General features: G+C 35.0%; 1 pseudogene; it reads left to right on the top strand.

The window, feature by feature from the left end:
* The first annotated feature begins 797 nt into the window (after positions 1-797).
* LOC133777908 (myrcene synthase, chloroplastic-like) lies at positions 798-12,426 on the top strand (annotated as a pseudogene).
* Positions 12,427-22,742: the final 10,316 nt, after the last annotated feature.

Raw genomic sequence — 22,742 nt, forward strand, 5'->3', positions numbered from 1 at the left:
AGTCCTTGACGCCTTTTGCCCTTCACCAAATCTTTTCGCCGTCTTTTAAGGCTTTGTTTGGACATTCAATTTTAGTAAGGAAAAAAATTATGAGGAAAAATAGAAAAAAATTATTTTACTCCAGGTCAAGCACGCTTAACTTTTATACTAACATTAATTTTTATTCTATTCTATTCATATCTTTTTTTTCAATTCTTATTCATATTCTTATATTTTTATTTACTCCAACCAAACGTGACCTACATAAGAAATGGTATGATCAGTTATCTCTTTAAAACAAATATAAATTGTAATTGGAGAGAGTGAGGTTCATTGCTTTAAAATTTGATATATATATATATATATCTATAAATACACATATTTAAATGTATTAAATGTACTTAATTAGAGTGTGTGAATTCATGAATCATGTGGTTTTGTGGGGGGCCATATAGGGTTAGTAGTATTGTCTCTTGATGACATCTAGTTTTTGTTGTTTCCTTCAAAAAGAAAAACTCATATCACATTTCTTAAGGTTTACAATATTATATCTTGGTGGGCTTTGCTTTTGTTTTTCTATTTTAATTATGAATAAAAAGAGAAATAAGTGTCTACTATATAATAATAGAAGTATTATTGGATGTATGTGTATGAATCTAAAAGAAATCTATCAAAGTGGAAAACGATGTAACTCATCATTTAAATAATAATTACAATAATGTTTTGCATCATTATAACTCATTATACTAACATTTATATAAATACAAGGCAAAGCAATGAAGAAGATTTCATCCCAAAATATTGTAAAAATGCTGATCATGGCAGTTCAACTCCAATTTATTATTACTCCATCATCACTCCCTATTAGACTAAAAACATCTTCTACTACTGCAAAATCAAGATCAAGATCGAGATCAAGTGCCTGCTACCCCATCCAATGTACTGTGGTCCACAGCCCTAGCTCTACTACTACTACTACTACTGCTACTACAATTATTGATCGACGAACAGCTAACTATGAAGCCTCAATTTGGTCTTTTGATTATATTGAATCTCTCACAAGCGAATATAAGGTGATTTATTTGTTATTAATTTGATCATACAATATATATATACACACATAATGTATGATATATATATATATGTGTAGGGAGAACCCTATATAAGTCGATTGAATGAGCTGGAGGGAGATGTGAAAAGAATGCTAGTTGAGATGGAAAACTCTTTACCTCAACTTGAGTTAGTTGATACATTGCAGAGACTTGGATTATCTTACCGTTTTGAGAGTGAAATTAACAATATTTTGAAGGCAAAGTACACCAATATTAATAATATTATTAATAATCCTACTTTTAATTTGTACACCACTGCTCTCGAATTTAGGCTTCTGCGCCAACATGGCCATGCAGTACCTCAAGGTACGTATGCACTACCAAGTACACAAGTACATGATATATATATATATATATTTATAACAAGTGATATTAAAATATAATAAATTTTCTATATATTAATAGATAATTGATAATTGTTTGATATCCAATGATATTGATTTGATGGTTTTGGATTGAACAAAATTCCTCCTATCACAATATGAATTTACTAAGTACTGAAATTAATTTTCATATAAATAATTATGGGTTTACACTTTTTTGGACCTTGTGTTTTGTCTCATTATTTGTTTGAATCATGTGCTTTGCTCAACTGAAATCACAAATAATTCACTAAACTAACAATTAAGAACAAAAATAAAATCATTCTGCTTAAAAATTATGTTGTTATATTCAATTTTTTCTTCATCAAAATTAAGTTTAGGGGTCTATTTAAACCATTTTACAAAATATAGGATCCGAAAATAATTTTTTAAAATAAGGTCCAAACAGGTAATCGGAAAAAATACAGGGTCCAAAAAAGTATGATATCTTAAAAATATAAGGTCATTTGATGGTTTTAGATCGAACCATTATTATTGACATTTTATTACTAAGTTTACCGATGTTAGAGCACCACACTAGCTTCTCTACTCTATCTTTCAAAATATATCTCTAATATTTTACATCGCTTCATACATTAGTTTCTCTATATTTTTTCTTTACATCATTTAAATATTATACTTTTAAATACTATATATTCATTATAAATAAAAAGAAAGTAGTAAATATTAACTAAAAATTTCTTTAAAGGATACAAAAACAAAAGCAAAAGCAAAAGCAATAAAATATTAATTAATTTTTTTTGAAGGAGCTCTAAACCCTTCTCTACATTATCTAGAGAGAGAATAGTAAATTTTAGAGAATCTTTAAAATAAAAAATCAATTTATACGTTTGTTACTCATTTCTTCAAATATTTGAAGAATTTTCTACTCTGAAGCGTCTGATGAGAATGCTTAATTAATTATTGCAGAAATTTTTAGTGTTTTTAAGGACGAGACAGGAAAGTTCAAAGCATGCTTGGGTGATGATATTATGGGAGTAATGGCCTTATACGAAGCTTCATTCTATGAGAAAAAAGATGAACCTATTTTGGAGGAAGCTAGGGTTTTCACAACCGAATGTCTCAAAAATTACATGGTGATGATAGAGCAGAAAAATTTATTATTGGATGATAATATGGTATTAGTGAGTCATGCCTTGGAGCTCCCACTTCCCTGGAGGATAACAAGGTCAGAAGCTAGGTGGTTCATTGATGTGTATGAGAGAAGAAAAGACATGAATTCCACTTTGCTTGAGTTTGCCAAACTGGATTTCAACATGGTGCAGTCGATATATCAAGAAGATCTAAAAGATTTATCTAGGTAATAATATAATAATTCTTCTTATTTATATTTTATATATATATATACTGATAAATATATACAAGGGAATTTTCTTATATGAGCTTCACTTTAAGCCCTATCAGTGGGGCCCTCAGTGTTCTCGATCTGTAAACAGTTTTCGGCGCGATTTTTTTTTATAACCGTGTATATGTTAGAAATACTGTTAAGGGTAGTTAATCAGGGATTAGTTGAGCTCCTAATGACTGATTAGTTAGGTTGTTATGAGCTCGTACAGCTGTCTGCAGCTGGCATAACTAATTCGGTTGTAACTGTTTGTTGCCTCTCTATCTATAAATATCAGCTCAGTTAGTCTCAACATCACGTTGAGATCATTTCAGTCATTTTGTCATCTTCATCATATTTCTTGTTTCTCTCGTGTCTCTCATTTTCTCATTCTCTGCTGAATCATTACATGGTATCCGAGCTACACGGTAATGGCGTCTCAAGGAACGACTCACTCCGTTGCTGACAATGCTCAACAAGCTCTCGCCGCCGTCGATCAAGTTCCCCTCCCCAACAACACTCTTCTTCCGCTTCATCTCCGCCTGGATCGTCACAACTACTCCTACTGGCGCGTTTTAGTTATGGCTGCTCTGCGCGCGTACACTCTTGACGGATATGTTCTCGGCACTCTTCCTCAGCCACCGTCGATGATTGCAGGTACGGATCAACCAAATCCTCTTCATGCTCAGTGGATCCGCTTTGATCAGTTCATTATGCATTGGATTCTCAATTTTGTTACTGAAAACATGCTCGGACATGTGGTGCGTTGCCGGACTTCGGCCGAGATCTGGACGATTCTTGCACAACTCTTTGCCACAAAGTCGAAAGCAAGGATACTTCAGATCAAAGGACTCCTCCAGTCCACCAAGAAGGGATCCATGTCGATCGATGACTATCTCTTGAAGATGAAGACCTACGCCGACACTCTCTCTGAAGCAGGAGATCCGATCTCCGACGATAGCTTGTGCTTGTATGTTCTTGGTGGATTAGGACTGGAGTACGAAGCTACAGTAGTCAATCTGACCAACAGATCTGAGCCGCTGACGATCCAAGACGTCCAGTTCAGCCTTCACACGCAAGAAATGCGACTCCAGCAGCATACATCGTCCAACATCGACAATGTCCAAGCCAATCTTGCAGGACTCTCTGTTCGCGATCATAACAAACCTCGTGGACGTGGATCTTGGCGTGGCAACAGACCTCCTAATGGTGGACGTGGATCTGGTCGATCGAGCCGACTGAGCTGTCAGTTATGTGGAAGGACCGGACATACGGCGCATCGTTGCTTTCATCGGTTTGATGTTCATTTTTCAAGTACTCAGCCTCCCAGTGATACGCCCCCAAACAACAACACTGAGTCACCAAATGCCTTGATCTCTGAAGCAACATACACTGACAATGCACCGAGTGCTTGGATCCTTGACTCAGGAGCCACGAACCACATGACTCATGACGATCACGCCATGAAAAATAGAACTGACTACAAAGGGAAAGCAAAGGTAACAGTCGGCAATGGTGAGTCTCTACCTATTTCACATATTGGTTGTAGTTCAATATCTACTATTAAAGCTAATGAGTCTTTAATCCTAAAGGATATATTACTTGTGCCTAATTTGACCAAGAACCTTATTAGTATATCACAGTTCACAAAAGATAACCATGTCATTCTTGAGTTTGATTCCTCTTCCTGTGTTGTCAAGGACAAGAATACGAGGCAAGCACTTCTTCAGGGCTCGCTTCGTGATGGACTCTATACACTTCAGGTCTCAACGTCCAAGTCATCTCTTGCTACTCCATTATCTCAGTCCACTACAATAAAGCCGCCTATCAAGCAAGCTTACAATATAACCACTACAAGCAATGTAGTATCTGATAAGTCTAAAGCTGCTATGATATGGCATTCTCGCTTAGGTCACCCCTCTAAACCTGTACTAGCTAGTGTATTGTCATCAATAAATCCCTCTTTGAAGTGTAAACATGTAGAGTTCTGCGATGCATGCCAAATTGGCAAATTACATCAGTTTACGTTTAAGAGTACGTCTAATAAAACAACTATGCATTTTCAATTAGTACATTCAGATGTATGGGGCCCTTCCTTCTACTCTTCAATTGATGGCTATAGATATCATTTGAGTTTTGTAGACGATTACTCTAAACATGTATGGCTTTATCCAATGAAAGTAAAATCTGAAGTTTTTCTCTTATTCAAGCAGTTTAATGCCTTTGTTGAACGTTCATTTAATACAAAAATTCAAAGCATCCAAACGGATCTTGGGGGTGAATATAGGTCACTGTTTCAGCTGTTTAATGAACTAGGCATCTCTCGAAGGCATTCATGTCCTCACACACATCAACAACAAGGTCGAGTGGAGAGGAAACATAGACATGTTGTTGATGTGGGACTCACTCTTTTAGCCCATGCCAACATGCCACTCAATCTCTGGTGGGAAGCTTTCTCCACTGCTGCTCACTTGATTAATAGGCTCCCCACACCAATCTTAAACAACATCTCACCATATGAAACTCTACACAAATCAAAACCAGATTACACGTTGTTTAAAACATATGGGTGTGCATGTTTTCCCCTCCTTCGCCCATACCAAAATCACAAAGTCTCTTTCAGGTCATCTAAGTGTGTGTTTGTTGGATATAGCTCCCTGCATCGAGGTTACAAGTGTCTACATCCATCAGGAAAACTCTATATTGCACGTAGTGTTACCTTCAATGAATATGAGTTTCCCTACAGTCTATTATTTCAGTCCCCTCAAACACCACAATCACACAACACCACAAACTCTACTCCTGGCTTTAGTCTTCCCCTAGTGTCACTCAACAAACCAATGCCATCATCCTCACCTAATAGGCCTTCAGAGTCACCACAACAGGTCTCTCCAGTGTCAAATTCTTTAGTTCAAAATCACCCCTCTACTCCTTCTTCACCAATCATTAGTACACATGAGTCCCCTGCAACACCAAACTCTTCGGAGTCACAGTCATTGTCCATGTCTCAACACTTAGATATACCAATTGTTCCCCCTTTTATTCCCATATCAGATATACAAATCAGTTTACCAATACCTCCGAACCCCACAAATGGTCATCCCATGGTCACTAGGTCAAAGACAGGCAATCTAAAAATAAAGACTTATTTGGCTAATCTTTCCACTGAACTAGAACCTCTAAATGTGAAAAATGCACTCACTAACCCTTGCTGGAAACAAGCAATGCTCTCTGAATTTCAGGCTTTGCAGGCAAACAATACATGGAGTCTAGTTCCTCACACTCCAGATATGGCTGTCATCAACAACAAATGGATCTTCAGGATCAAGTACAACAGCGATGGCACTATCAATCGACATAAGGCCCGTTTAGTAGCAAAAGGTTTCCAGCAGACTCCAGGCATCGATTTTCTTGAGACATACAGCCCAGTGGTGAAGCCATGCACAATAAGGGTTATGTTTACACTTGCAGCAGCTCATAAGTGGGAAATACAACAAGTCGACATCAATAATGCTTTCTTGAATGGCAATCTTCAAGAAACCGTCTACATGCATCAACCTGAGGGCTTCATCAACTCTACCTTTCCAAACCATGTCTGTCGACTTAACAAAGCAATCTATGGCCTTCGTCAAGCACCTCGTGCGTGGTTTGATCAACTCAAGTCGTATCTGCTCAGCTGGGGTCTTCAACACTCTAAAGCAGATACCAGTTTATTCTTCTCAGTTGGCAATGGCAAGCAACTCTTTGTACTAGTATATGTCGACGACATATTAATCACTGGCAGTGATAGTGCTCAGATACATCGTCTTATAGTGGATCTCAATCTTCGCTTTGCCTTAAAAATACTTGGTCCAGTGCAATACTTCCTTGGTTTTGAGGTCTCGCGAACATCAGACGGTATCTTCTTGAGTCAAGCAAAGTATACTCGTGACTTACTCAACAAGACGAATATGCTAGACTCCAATCCTCAGCCGACCCCCATGTGCCCCAGTTTCAAACTCACACTTGATTCAGGAGTTCCTTTAGCCAATCCAACCTTGTATCGGTCAGTCATAGGCGCTCTACAGTATCTTACACTAACGAGATCGGACATCTCCTTCGCAGTCAATCGCCTGAGCCAGTATCTGAAAGCACCAACGACAATGCACTAGACAGCCTGCAAGAGAGTCCTTCGTTACTTGGCTGGTACACCATCTCAAGCACTTCGTTTCACCAGCAGCTCTTCCCTGGATTTGCATGCTTTCTCTGACGCCGACTGGGCCGGATGTCTTGATGATCGCAAGTCGACATCTGGTTATGTGGTATTCCTAGGAGGCAATCTGATTAGCTGGTGTTCAAAGAAACAATCCGTCATAGCCTGATCGAGTACAGAGTCTGAGTATCGAGCTTTGGCGCTGGCAACTGCAGAACTCATTTGGCTACAATCGCTTTTAGCTGAACTGCGCATCTCTACGTCTGCATGTCCGATTCTGTGGTGTGATAACTTGGGGGCAGGCTCCTTAGCATCGAATCCCGTATACCACGCCCGAACAAAGCATATTGAAGTCAATTTACACTTTGTTCGCGATAGAGTACTGGCCAAGCTTCTGGATGTTCGATATGTCGACTCCGCAAACCAAGTAGCTGATATCTTGACAAAACCATTACCAATAGAACACTTTAACAATCTTTGTAACAAGTTGGGACTTCACTTCTCTATGTCCAACTTGAGGGGGGGTGTTAGAAATACAGTTAAGGGTAGTTAATCAGGGATTAGTTGAGCTCCTAATGACTGATTAGTTAGGTTGTTATGAGCTTGTACAGCTGTCTGCAGCTGGCATAACTAATTCCGTTGTAACTGTTTGTTGCCTCTCTATCTATAAATATCAGCTCAGTTAGTCTCAACATCACGTTGAGATCATTTCAGTCATTTTGTCATCTTCATCATATTTCTTGTTTCTCTCGTGTCACTCATTTTCTCATTCTCTGTTGAATCATTACAGTATATTATAGTTATTTAGAGCATCCTGCAAATTTTTATAAAATTCCAAATAGTTTATAGTACCAAAAACTAAGTTTAAACATGTTGTTACATGTGTGACTAATTTTTTTAATGGGCGTGGAAAGCAACATGATTGAACCTAGTTTTCGGTACTGTAAACTATTCAAAATTTTCTGAAAATTTGCAGATGCTCTAAATAGCTACAATATACACAGTCGTAAAAAAAATTGTACCGAAAACTATTTACAGGTCGAGAACACTAAGAGCCCCACCAGTATAGCTTAAAGTGAATCCCCATAAAAAATTGTCCTATATATATATAAATTAAAGGTGGGCCAGGCATTCCAAACTTGGAGAGAAATTGGATTTCTTTAGAGATAGAACGATGGAGTGTTTCTTATGGAATGTGGGAGTAACATTTGAGCCAAAATTCAGCTACTTTAGGAGAATGTCTGCAAGATTGTATTATCTAATAGCAGTAGTTGATGATACATATGATGTTTATGGAACATTGGAGGAACTAGAGATTTTCACTAATGCCGTTGAGAGGTTAGTAAGTTAATGCTATTCATATATAATATATATTTTATGAGTGTTGCTAAGATCATTTATTTACAACCGAATGGTATACAAAGTCAACAGATCTCAATGAATAGAAAATAGGATTTATGGCTACACAAACTGATGAGGGTATTTCTAGATCTGGTTCAAGATGAATTGGTGCAGGGAGTTTATTGAAATCATTGAATTTAGAATATGTTGTTATTTGGCACCTTAACATGTCCAACACGTACTACAATTGATTAGCGATACTTCATAATACTTATTATATTAAAATGTGTGGGATCTGATATTAGATTATAACAGTAGCCGTATGTCACTTTCATATAGTGTTGGACACCACTCATATTTGATATATTAATATATCATGATTAAGTTGTCTGTCTGTCTCTATTTAATTAATTAATTAGTATATCTCAAGCTAAATTTTCTCCTACTTTTTTGTGTTTTATTTTGATTAGATTATTAGGTATATCCATGTCATCACAATATTAAGTATTAATTGTACATAAATACATTAATTATAATTAATTAAATTTGTTCCTTAATTAGATGGGATTTGAAAGCCATGGATGATTTACCGGAATATATGCGGATACCTTTCTCTGTTTTATACAATACCATAAATGAAACAGCGTTTGATGTGTTATTAGAGCAAAATTTCATCAACATTGAATACCTCAAAAAATCGGTACGTATATGCATGTACAATTTTTTTTATTTTTCTTTTAGGAAATGTTATTATATTTCTTTTCTCTGATATTTTTCTAGCAAAAAAAATTTGTGTGCAGTGGGTAGAGTTCTGTAAATGTCAACTACAAGAGGCAAATGGTATTATAGTGGTTACAAACCAAAGTTGCAAGAATATATTGAGAACACATGGATTACAGCAGGAGGACTGGTTCTTCTTGTGCATGCTTATTTCTCTTTTAACAATTCCATTACAAAAGAAAATGTGAAATGCTTGGAAGAATGTTATCCCAACATAATTCGTAGTGGATGCACAGTTTTACGATTAGCTGATGATCTAGGAACATCATCGGTAAGAAGTTACATATCTATATATATTTTAGTATTTTCGGTACATTGTTTGATACCTTTCATAAATTTTCAAAAAATTCTGAATAATTTCGAATGTTGAAATCAGGATATAAATGGTTAGTTTCACGAGTACAATATAAGCTGTTTGAATCATGATTTCGACTTTCGACATTATTGAGAATTTCTTAAGAATTTGTGAGACGTACTGTTGACGCGGTTCTTCGCTAACAGGTAATTAAGAGAAAGAGAGAAAATGATTAGTGCTGAAAATAGAACCGTCATAGATATGAAATCTTAGAGGATGAACTAGGTGACTCAAGACACGATTTTAAGTGGTTCAAAGGTTAAAATCCTTCTACTCCACTAGTCGATATTATTGATATATTCTGGGTGTTTGGTTACAAAGTGCATATCTCTTCGAGACTATTGTTTTTCCAACCCTTATCAACTCCCAGGGTTTCCATATTTATAGGAGAAGGCACCTGGAAGTTGGTAAGGAGGTCATCCCGTGACCTTATTATTTGTCATATCAACCCAGTCGTGGGTGTCTGAATACGCCTATAGGGGGCGATATATCGCCTCCACCAGCATGTTTTCAAATACTTTTGAATTCTTTTCCTTTCAGCCATTCAAACTCCTTCAACAGTCCAGCATCTTCTGAACGAGTCTTCAGCCTCTGCTGAACGATTATTCAAATGATTTTCACCTAAAAAGCCATTATTTTTATTCAAGTAAAATCAAGATACTTTCACTCCCAAACTCTATAAATAGGACCTAGTACCCAGCCATTATTCACCTTTTGCTCTAAGTTCAGAAGCTGCTAGTGTTAAGTGAGTGTGAGAGTGTAAACACCTGGTTTGGGAAAATCATAAGCTTAAACATCATAAGCTTATCAAACACTTTGGGAAGTGAGGTTCTATAGTATTTCAGTTGAGGTGTAGATTGGTCTTTCAAGTCTTTGAGGTAACCAAAACTCTAGTTCATTTCTGTATTATGTTATTTTCTTCCTCATAGTCTTCTACTCAATCTCTAACCTTAATCTTCATTTTGGTTAGGGGATCTAAGTTCTTGAAGCGCATAAGTTTGGTAAGTGTGACTTTTAATGGTTTAGTCTTTCCATCCCTTTCATTTCATCTCCTTTCTTCTTTAGACTCACTCTTTCTTATGGTTTTAGGAGTGTTCCAAAAAGTCCCAACTCAGTCCATTATATCCCGGTAACTTTGGTAAGGAAAATAGGCTAGAATCAATATGTTATATGCTTATGTTATCTTATGTTTTATGTTGTTAAATGTGTTATGATATGTATGCATGTATGTTTGTAGGCTTGGGCATATGACCCATATGACTAACAAGACCCCAAATGGGTTATGGGCATATGACCTACTTAGCTAGTAGGACCCCACTAATCCCATGGGCATATGCTTGTTTAGTCTATGGGACCCCAAGTAATAATGGCCATTATAATAAGTGTATGTTATATGTATTATGTTAAGTCTTTATGTTTTCTTATGAAATTATGTATATGACGTTGTGTTAGATTTTCCTTACTGGGCATTAGGCTCACTCCTTTCTGTTTATGTGCAGGAAAATAAGCTTAGAGGCGGTAAGATTCGTGGCGCTTGGAGGATGTGTATCGATGATGAATGGAGTCAAGGGGCCGAGCGTTAATCGATTCGAGGATGTAGTTTCGGTTTTATGTCTTTTTATATGTATTTTTCGCACTAATTATGTAATGTTTTATTATTTTAAATTATGTTTTTGTTTTAAAGACAATGGGATCCCATATCCGTTTTGGTATTTACTTTGTAAGTAACTCTTATTTTTATAAGTTACTTAATGAAATTATGGTATTTTCGCAAATGTAAGTTCTTTTAAGGATTTTATGTATAGTTTCGCTAATGGTCCAAATAGTCTAGAGTAGTGGGTCATTACAGAAAGCACCAAACTGTTGACGCGGTTCTTCGCCAACAGGTAATTAAGAGAAAGAGAGAAAATGATTAGTGCTGAAAATAGAACCGTCACAGATATGAAATCTTAGAGGATGAACTAGGTGACTCAAGACACGTTTTTAAGTGGTTCAAAGGTTAAAATCCTTCTACTCCACTAGTCGATATTATTGATATATTCTGGGTGTTTGGTTACAAAGTGCATATCTCTTCGAGACTATTATTTTTCCAACCCTTATCAACTCCAAGGGTCTCCATATTTATAGGAGAAGGCACTTGGAAGTTGGTAAGGATGTCATCCCGTGACCTTATTATTTGTCATATCAACTCTGTGACATTCATGATTAATTCCTAAACCTGACACATGAGTATGGTCAAATTGATAGATGAGGAGATAATGGGCCGCACGGCCCAACCCAGCCGTGGGTGTCTGAATACGCACGTTCCTGCTGCGTGTCCGAGAAGTCACAGAGATATCGGACACGTGATGTCAGATATAGGCACGTTTATCTTGCGTGTGTTGACTTTACAAAGGGTCAGAGATCCACGAGAAGCTCGTACCACGAGCTGCTTCCCTGACCCGACCTTCGGCCTCAAGGATTCCTTCCCCCATTCTTGGGCAGCCTTGGAGAGTTCTTGAGGATAGCTCGAGCTAAGGGGGTACGACCTGGAAAACAGGATCTCCGACCTGGGGAAGTTTACGGACTAACCTTGATTAGTCTGATGCTCGACCTGCTAATCAGTCCGTAGGAAAACGAGGGCGTACACGTACCTACCACTATATTTTACACTATCGTATAAGAAAAAGAGATATATATTGATTTGACATATTTGATCAAGTTTCTCAACAATAATATATTGTCTTATTGGTCAAATGAAAAGAGGTGATGTTCCCAAATCAATCCAATGTTACATGCATGACACAGGTGCTTCTGAAGACGAAGCTCGTGAGCATATCAAGTTTTTCATAAATGAAACATGGAAGGAGATGAATAATAATGAAGATGAAGATAACTCTAGTTTCTCAAAAGAATTTGTTCAAGTTTGCAAAAATCTTGGTAGGACAGCACAATTCATATACCAATATGGTGATGGATAGGGTTGGAAATTTTCGATACGACACGATGACACGACTCGAAAACGACACGAAATAAATGGGTTTGGGTGACACATTTAATTTTCGTGTCATAATCGTGTCGACACGTTTATTAAACGTGTCATTTTCGGGTCAACCCGCTTAACCCGAAAATGACACGCTTAAGACACGTTTAAGATTATATAAACATTTTAATTTATTTATATTATGTTAATCGTGTCAATTTCGTGTCGTGTCATTACATGTTTAATTGTGTATTAATCGTGTCAGTTTTAGATTTGTGTCAAATGACAAATTTATTAAACGTGTTATCGTGTCGACACGTGTGACCCGCTAAGATAATCGTGTCGTGTACGGGTTTGAATTTCTGACACGAATAATAATCGTGTCGTGTACGGGTTTACTCTAATCGTGTCGTGTCATAATCGTGTCGACACGATTATGACACGATAACACGAATTGCCACCCCTAGTGATGGATTCGCTTCTCAGGGTAATCTATCAAAGGAACGTATCACAAAATTGATAATTAATCATATTCCCTTATGATCGATTTGAAATGGTGTTGACAATTTAAACCAAAATATATAAAAACAACTATATCTTGTGTAGTTATTTTTCCTTAGTTTTATATCTTGTGCTATAAAACAACTATAATTGTATTGAGTAGTAGTAGTAGCATTCATCTATTTTGTTATATTGTGGGTTCTTTTACTTCATGAATTTTATGTGTTAATATGTTAAATATATATTAATTACAGTTGTTCCTTTCAAGTTTTCTCCTTTAAACTAATCTCCATATAGTTGTTTTATTTAAAATGGAAAGCAAAGTAAAATATAATTGGTTTTTCATTAATAAATATATAAAACATATAAAGTTTTCAGTAATATCTAAAACATTTCATTAATGTAAAATTGCAAAATAAATTATTATTTTGCAATTTTTCGATCTCTTCGTGAAATTTCTCTTGTTCACGAACATGAGATGCAACAGAGATGCGTTGACATACATGTCAGTGGAGGAATTAGCAATTTTGGGTGAATGGTGGTGTTTTTCTCCTCTTTTGGCTCTCTTCCAGGTCTGTTTAAGGTTTTAGTTAGGGTTAACATGAACTTCACTATTACATCCAAAGGCGCAGATGACGAAGAGTTCTCAGAGCCCTACCTGTTCAAGTGAACAATTTTGTTGATCCTGCTGATGACTTTGTGTAACAATTGTGTAATTCTCATAGTGTAACAATTGTGTAAAATATTTTAAATATTTGTGTTGTAACATGTAAATAATGTGTAATTCTCTTTTACGTTGCATGCATATGCCACGTATACTTGCATGGTAAGAAATTTGAAATATTGGTGAGGGCATTTTTGTTTTTGGCACGTGAATGAATTATAACACAATTTTTTTATGTAACGATGTACATGTTGTAGTTATAACAGACATCCCACTAGTTTTCGAGAAATTTTGAATAATTTATGCTGTCAAAATCACGGCTCAAGCAATCAGTTGTATGCATATCTGATTTTTTTATACATGTATAAAATAGATTGTTTGAACCTTGGTTCGGGTACAATAAATTATTCATCATTTTTCCAAAAATTGATGGGAAAATCTCCCTACTAAAACATCATCATTTTGCGATTCTTTAAGGTGTCATGAAATGTACGCTTCTCACAAAATTTATTTTAAGACATATTTCATGATCGAAGCACTTTACAAAAGGCATCACGAAAGTGCATCTTTTTGTGACACCGTGTTCTATGATGAAATGCACCACAAAAAGTCTTATTTCTTGTAGCAAATTATGTTAAGCATTGTAATTCACTCTTATTAAAAGCCTTATTAAGCATCCATAGCCACCTATAAATAGGCATTGGATCTCATTAATAATACAAGTAAACTCGAGCAAGCCAAAATGCTATTGAATTACAAACTCAAAGAGAACTTAAGCATTGTGAGTTCTTAGTCAATCTCTTTGTTTTGTTCCTTTTTAGCTTTTTAAATATCTCCTAGTTATAGTTGAAGAAAACTCACGTCAACATTTCTAGTTTCAATGCATGTGCTTATTTACTTTGTTGTGTTCATGTATATGGATTTTGAACAGTAAAATTTTATAAATATGACTAAACTGTCATCAATTATATATACTTAAGTAATTAAATTTGAGTTTGAAACTCATATAATTGAGGACAGTTTGGTCATATTGATCCAATTTAAGTACAGAGTATCAAATATGTACGATTTCAAATTACAGGGTACCAGATGAACATTATTAAAATCATAGGGTACCAAGTATGTATTTCGATAAAACTCATGTTACCAAATGAGCCCTTATTTTTACACTTAAATTTTTTATAGAATAAGATAACCTAGCTGCGAATACGTTATAGTGTAAGATAGTCAAATTTACAATAAAAAACTATGAGATACGACCTTTAATAATTATGTCCAATGAATGTAGTTTAGACAGTAAGAGTGAAAAGATTGAGTACATGGGTATATATTATTGAATGTGCCCACATATTTTTTTATGTGAGATAGTACTATAACATAGCTGAATTATTAATTATATATCTTTTAGTAAAATACTCATGATTAATAAAAGGCTATCCTAAAGTTTATACATATTTTATTTTATGATAAAAAAACATGATGAGAACAAGTCAAGGAAGACGGATGAATGTAAATGTGCTTAATTCGTTCTTTTAACACACTTATATATATGAAATATACGTAAGGTGATGCTTGGTTGGGATAATGAAAAAGATGGAATAATGGAAATGAATCAATTTTTATTCCATTCATTTGTTTGGTTGCATTTTTTACTGTCAAAATATCATTCCAATGAAATAGTTTCTCTACCATTTTGGTGGAAAATGACTATTCTATTTGAAAAATAGAGAAAAAATCATTCAAATGCAAGATTGAAAAAATTTAATAATTTTTTATCAATATTAATTTGTATTCTATTCTATTCATATTTTTTCACATTCTCATTCCTATTCATCTATTCTCATTCCCTCCAATCAAACATCACATATATAAGAAATAGTATAATCAGTTCTCTCTTTAAAACAAATATAAATTGTAATTAAAGAGTGAGGTTTGTGTTCATTGCTTTAAAATTTGATATATATATATATATATCTATAAATACACATATTTATATGTATTAAATGTAATTAATTAGAGTGTGTGAATTCATGAATCATGTGGTTTTGTGGGGGGCCATATGGGTTCGTAGTATTGTCTCTTGATGACATCTAGTTTTTGTTGTTTCCTTCAAAAAGAAAAAATCATTTCACATTTTTTAAGATTTACAATATTATATCTTGGTGGGCTTTGTTTTTGTTTTTCTTTTTTAATTACGAATAAAAAGAGAAATAAGTGTCTACTATAATAATAGAAGTATTATTGGATGCGTACGTGTATGAATCTAAAAGAAATCTATCAAAGTGGAAAACGATAAAACTCATCATTTAATTAATAATTAACATATTAATGCAGAATATTTCATCCCAAAATATTGCATTAACTATTAATTGATATCTTAACTTATTATATAAGTGGCTATCAAACGAAATTTCTTATGCTTAACAACATTTCGTATGTTAAACACAATTTATTAAAATCATTGAACTTTAACAATACCGGTCAATTAGTCATTCAAACCGAAAGGTTTGCTTCTTCTCAGAAAAAAAAAAACTACAACAATTGATCCTTTTCAAATCCAAGCAGTGCAACATTTCAGAAGTCACTATAAAATTTTTTACTTTCAACGACTCTCTACAATGTCTTACACCATTGATGTAAGCCATTAAAATGACTTTACCTACAATGTTTTTCCCAACGAGAGACATTATAGACTTTTAATGTCTCCAAAATAAATTCATAAAACCATTATATTGTTGTAGCGAGTACACAATCTTTGGCATTTACAAAAACAGTACAAATACTGAAAAATTATATCGTGGTTAGAATCTCGTAATAATTTTAGTTGAACCAATACCATTAAAAATATACTATTCAATTTTATCAATACACAAAAACTAATCCTCTCCTTCTCCAATATTTTTTTTCAGGTTTGTTGAAGTGATATAGTTCCATTTCATTAGTGAAGAATTTAAGGAATAATAGAAAGGTTAGTTTAATTGCTTAAACTATATAATTTGAGCATATAAAATTTAAGACACTATATAAGCACATTTCATTTTGTTGTCGTCATTTTTCGTCAACTTCATTATGTAGAGCAATAAGCAACGATTTAGGAAGAACATAATAAATCAAAGATCTTAACGTGGTTCAACAGTTGAAATCTGCCTACATTCACGAATGAAAGCAATTTGGCAGAATTTCTTCTTAATACAAATTTGTCCATGAATACAAATGACCTAGTCCAGACTATTTATAGACCTGGTTGTATGCATATCTTCCCCCAATTCAGGGAAGTTACAATCAAATGTTTAAATTCAAATAATTATCCCCATTAATAATACAAATCAAATGCATTAATTAAATAACGATCCCATAAAAATATGGATCTCATATACGGTGTTGACCAATCCCTAGGAAATAGGGATTTCCTAACAGCTCTCCCGTGTGATAAATGTGTGTTTCATTGAGCTCGAACGTTGTGTTAACGCGCTTTCGAGACTAACCACGCTTCGAGCTCATCATTTCAGTTGTTGCCTCCTCCTCATTCACTAATCCGGTCGAACTCATTCCTCGGAGAAAGTTGGTATCTTCGAGCTTGCAACTCATGCTCGAACACTGATAGCAAATCTGGAACCATTTGTCAATTTATACAAGTGTATTGCTAACATTTGTTATTCTCAAGCTTACACATTACAAGCCTACATCTCAAGCCTATTTATTTGATTTCAAAATTAGGGTGTAACACATCTTAGTAAACCAAAGCCAAACATATAAACTCAAAAGAAAAATCGACCAGGACATTTAATAAAGCAAAATCACCACCACCATCTGCAAACATCCAAACAAAGAGAATGATAATAAAAATCAGGAAACCCAAAATAGAGAAATAATATATATAAATTAAGAAAGCCTCACCCTAAGGGCAGCTAGACATAAGGAGAAAAGTGGAGATTCCCAAATCCGCCCCAAAATCATTAAGAATTTTTAAAAATTGGTAGAATACATACTGTAATTATCATATATATGTTGTCATATACAAAAAATTAAGTTATAATTTATCCAAATGTTAAAAATTGTTTATGCTCTTATAATAGAGTCAAATGTAATCCGTGACTAAAAATATGTATATATATAAAAAAGAAAGAATAGTTATGAATAGCTGATAATAATAAAAAACATATAGTTGTTCTAATATAAATTACATGTTTATTTTATAGTTGGTCTATATGGAAAACAAAATTCTAATTATAATATTGTTGCACATACAAAAAATGCACTAGTATATAATAGCTAGTGTAACAATTATCTTTTGTCTTTCTATCTCTTTTTGAATTTGATGAGATATGTTTGAATTATATATGTGAATATAGTAAAATAGAACTATATAGGGTAGAGGATCACAAAAGAAATGTGCAAATTAAGAGATAATACCCCACAGAACCACAAATGTTTCGTTCTACTCCATTTACATTCTTAATTATATGTTATCAAAGCAATTATTAAAGCCATATAAAGAGAAACCTCACCCTCTCCCACTCTAATATACAATTTATATAAATGTATTAATATATATATATGTTTATAATGTTGACAAACCAATTATTAATGACAAATCCAATACACTCAAATCAAAATCGTACCCACTCACTTTAGTTTTGTTTAAAACTTTATATATAAATATATATACATATATTAGGTATTGGGTCATCATTTTTGTCCCTACAAAAGTATTTTTGTTTTTGTCATGTAAAGATAAAAAAACTTTTATTTTATTTTATTTTTCAATAGAAATGTAAAAATTTTGATCTTTTATGTTTGAAGCTATCCAGTTTGATAAGAAAAATACAACTTTTATATAAATTATTTTTGTGACTGAAAACCACAGTCATCCTTTTAATTTCTTCTGCAACCTCAAGTTCTCTATTTATTTTAGTTTTGGTTTGACTTTAATGGTGTTTATTCTGTATTATAGGCTAAAACTATACTTGGATATTTAAGAGAACCAAGACAATTATATAAAAGAACCAAGCCAACAAGAAATTCTTCTTCAAGTTGTTGGGTATTATTTTCTTTCTTGCTTGTAAAAATTATGTACAGTAAGGTTTTTATTTATGTATATAGTTTTGTTGTGTTCTAACATTGTATGTAATAGATAGATTAATTTCAATTGTAAAAGTTAGTTTTTTAAAAAAAGAAGACAATTAAATTGTTAATATAATTAGCTCCTTGTAAAAAATTTGTTATTATAATCTATAAGTTTTTAGATTTGTAAATGTTGACCCTCGTTTTGGTCAACTGACACGGAGTCAAATGCTTTATGTGATGAAAAGTATTGAATAAAATCTAATAGAAAGAAAAATAAACGACACAACAATTTATAGTGGTTCGGCCCCCAGAATTGGTAATGACCTATGTCCACTTAAGCTATTATTGATCTTGATTCTCAAATGAGTGATCAAAGAACTAGGGTTCTTCGAGTTTCACAAGCCTTAGAGGGATGAGTAATACAACCGAAAGATAATAGCCAAAATTATCTTCTAAAGCATAAACAAAAATCAGCCAAAATGTCCCTCCCTTGAGCTATTTCTCTCTATTTATAAGCTCAAGGTGGGTTACATGAATTAGTCAAAGATATTTTCACCTAACTAATTGGATAATCAGGTATAAATGGAAATAATCGCGAATATAGTTACAATTTTACAAGATTACTCATAAAGATACGGATTATACGAGCAGTCTGGTCGTATATAAAACTCAAACGACGTGTCAGGGGAACATCCCTGATCGATGGTCGAACAGAACCTCTGTCAGGTGTCAGCCACGTGTTGAAAATATTTGCCACATCATCCACACCTGTCTTTTGGATAACATTTGCCCCCCAAGTTTATTAATTACGACCAGCAATAAATAAACTTTAGGAAAATGACCCTTCGATTACCCCACCAAATCTGTTAGAGTAGTTCGTGTCTCCTTGGAAAAAGTGACCTATCCACGTCCAATCATGCCTTTTTGCTTCCCAAGCAAACTTTTGACGGCTATCACGCTTCCCCATAATGTGTCCTGTTTAGACTCAATAGCCCAAACATATTTGCCTATCGCCGCCTCATTCCATTCTTTGATTCTTCTTAACCCCAACCCACCTTCTTTTTTGGTCTTACACAAATCCTCCCAATCTACTAATCCTAAACCGCTTGAGTCCACCCCTTTCAAAAGAAAACTTCTACAAACAGAGTTGACTTTTTGTAGAACTTTGAAGGGGAGAATCATTAATTGTGACCAATAAGAATGAATAGCAATGAGAACATAATTTACCAATGTTGCCCGACCTGCATAAGACAAGTTCCTTGAACTCCACACTTTGATTCTTTGCACCATCTTCTCAATCAGAATGTCACATTCAGCATTAGGTAATTTTTTTGGCACAAATCGGTATGCCCAAGTAACGAAATGGCAGTTGGCTCCTTCCAAAACCTGAGGCATCCACCACTCTTTGAACTTCACTTTCAGCCATGTTGCAACAATAAAGTTCAGATTTGGAATCACTTGGTTGTAGACCCGATGTTTGAGATAAAAGTTTGAGACCTTGAAGCATATGGTAAATCGATTTAAAATCACCATGACAGAAAAGCAAGACATCAACCGCAAAGCAAAGATGATTCAATTTTAGTTGTTCACATCTTTCATGGAACTTAAAATCTTCTTTCTCCCCAACCTTCATCATCACTCTTGATAAATATTCCATGCCCAAGACAAAAAGAAGAGGAGACGTTGGGTCTCCTTGACGAAGACCCCGCTTAGCTACAAAGAACCCATGCAAACTCCCATTAAACATAAGACTGAAACGAGGAGTTCTAACTCAAATCATGACTAGATCCACAAACTTTTTCGGAAACTTGAAAGCATTCAGCATCTCTTCAATGAAGTCCCATTCAATTGTATCATATGCTTTCCGTAGATCTAATTTTATCATGCATTTGGGACGCCTTCCATTCCTCCCGTAATGCCTCACCAAGTCCTGACAAATCATAGTGTTATATGCTATGAATCTACCTTGGACAAACCCACTTTGGTTTTGAGCAATGATATCAAGAAGAATCATTCTCAGTCTAGAGCATATGAGTTTGGTTGCAATCTTGTAAATCACGTTGCAACAAGCTATGGGTCGAAAGTCCAAGACAGAGTTCGGGCACTTACCTTTTGGGATTAATGTCAAGGTGGTTGAACTGATTTCTTTAAGGAGCTTCCCAGTATGCAACCAGGAAAGAACTGCTTCACCCACATCTTGCCCAATCATCTCCCAGTTATCTTGATAAAAGAAACTGCTAAATCCATCTAGTCCAGGTGACTTATTCCACGGAATATCAAACGCTGCTCTTTTCACATCCTCATGAGAATAGTCAGACAACAATAATCTGGTGTGGTTTGCATTTATAATCGGCCCTAAAGCCACAATTTGTCTACTAACAGCCTTCCTCCCAATGAGAATACTTCCCAATAAAGTCTTATAAAAGCTTAAAAAAGCCTCTGTTGCTCGGGTTGATGAATCGTGTTACCTTGCTGATCATTAATAGAATATATTCTATTTAAGGCCCTCCTGGAACGGATGCTAGCATGAAATAAGGCAGAATTATCATCTCCATCCTTAAGCCAAAATAACTTGGCTTTTTGCTGAAGGAAGGAGATAAAATTCTGGTGTGCTTCCTTGTGTTGGGCCCGAGAAGTTTTCTCTTTAATGATCAAATCTGCATTAAGGAGGTCTTTTTGCAATTCTTCTTGGTTGTCCAACAAAATCTGCCTTAGCCGCACCTCATTAGCCTATACATCCCCAAACTCATTTTTATTCAGCTTCCTCAACACTTCCTTAAATGCCTTAAGCTTCTGTACCAGTATAAACATAGGAGTACCTTCAATGCGCAAATTCCAAACTTGTTGTAGTTGCTGGGTGAAACCTGGAGCATTTTGCCAAAAACGGAAGTACATAAATGATTTCTTGCCTTGCTGCCCAACTGGATACACCGAAAGCAAAGCGGGACAGTGATCAAACTCTCCTTCCTCCATAAACAATACCTCAACAGTTGGGAATTTATCTAACCATTTCTGATTAGCTAAAACTCGATCAATTTTGGAGTAAATTCTTGTTTCAGCATATCTTGTTTATTCGACCAAGTAAAGAAACTACCTGTGAACTTCACATCCTCCAACTCGCAAGCCTCTATACACTCCTTAAAATCTTTCGAAACCTGTTTCCTTTTGTTCCCCCCGATCCTTTCTTCTACACTCTAAATATCATTAAAGTCACCCAAAACCATCCAAGGTGCCTTCAATTCCTTTTCAATCTCTTTCAAATCTTTCCACAAAATTCTTCTACTCTCCTCATCATTAAAAGCATAGACAAAGGTTGCCATGAAGATTTCCATTCCCGCTCTCGATTGCACCTCTAAATGCATTAATTGGCTAGTACATTTCTTAATGTTTATAAAAAACATATTAGGGTTCCAACTCACCATTATTCTTCCACCTTTGTGCCAGCCGTTATTGGTAGTAAAACACCATCCCGAGAACATATTTACATATACAACACCCAACTTATGAGCCTGTATTTTGGTTTCAAGGAGACCAACAAGACCAACTTGAAACGAGAAAATCAACCTTTTAACCTCCTCCTGTTTTTGGCGCTTATTGATCCCCCTGACATTCCAACACAATATTCTATCCATTCCCCAAGGGAGGCTCCCCCCTTCCCTGTGCGAACCTCTTCATTCTCAGTCTTAGATCATTCCCTTGTATCTATTAATACCCCAAAATTATTCGACGTATCAATACCTTTCCTTTCCTTCACTTCCATCCGGGCACCTTTAACTCCATTCTTAACTTGTTGAAAGCCATCATCATCTTGTTCCTCGACTATTTTTCCCTTTAAATCCGTCGCTGCCACTTTCTTTTTCTCCACCCATGCTTGCTTTGTCACCTCTTTCTTCTTACACACTGCTGACTTATGCCCATACCAAAACAATGATCACAGAAAATCAGTAGCCACTTGTATTTCACCGGCAAAACAACATCCTGATTCAGTTCATTAGTGAACGAAACTGCATCAGGAAAGGCTTGGTGTAACTACACCTCTATCATCACCCGAGGGAAATTCAATAGCTCTTTGTTCTTTGTCA

This window comes from Humulus lupulus, chromosome 5 (assembly GCF_963169125.1).
Source record: "Humulus lupulus chromosome 5, drHumLupu1.1, whole genome shotgun sequence".
Taxonomy (NCBI): domain Eukaryota; kingdom Viridiplantae; phylum Streptophyta; class Magnoliopsida; order Rosales; family Cannabaceae; genus Humulus; species Humulus lupulus.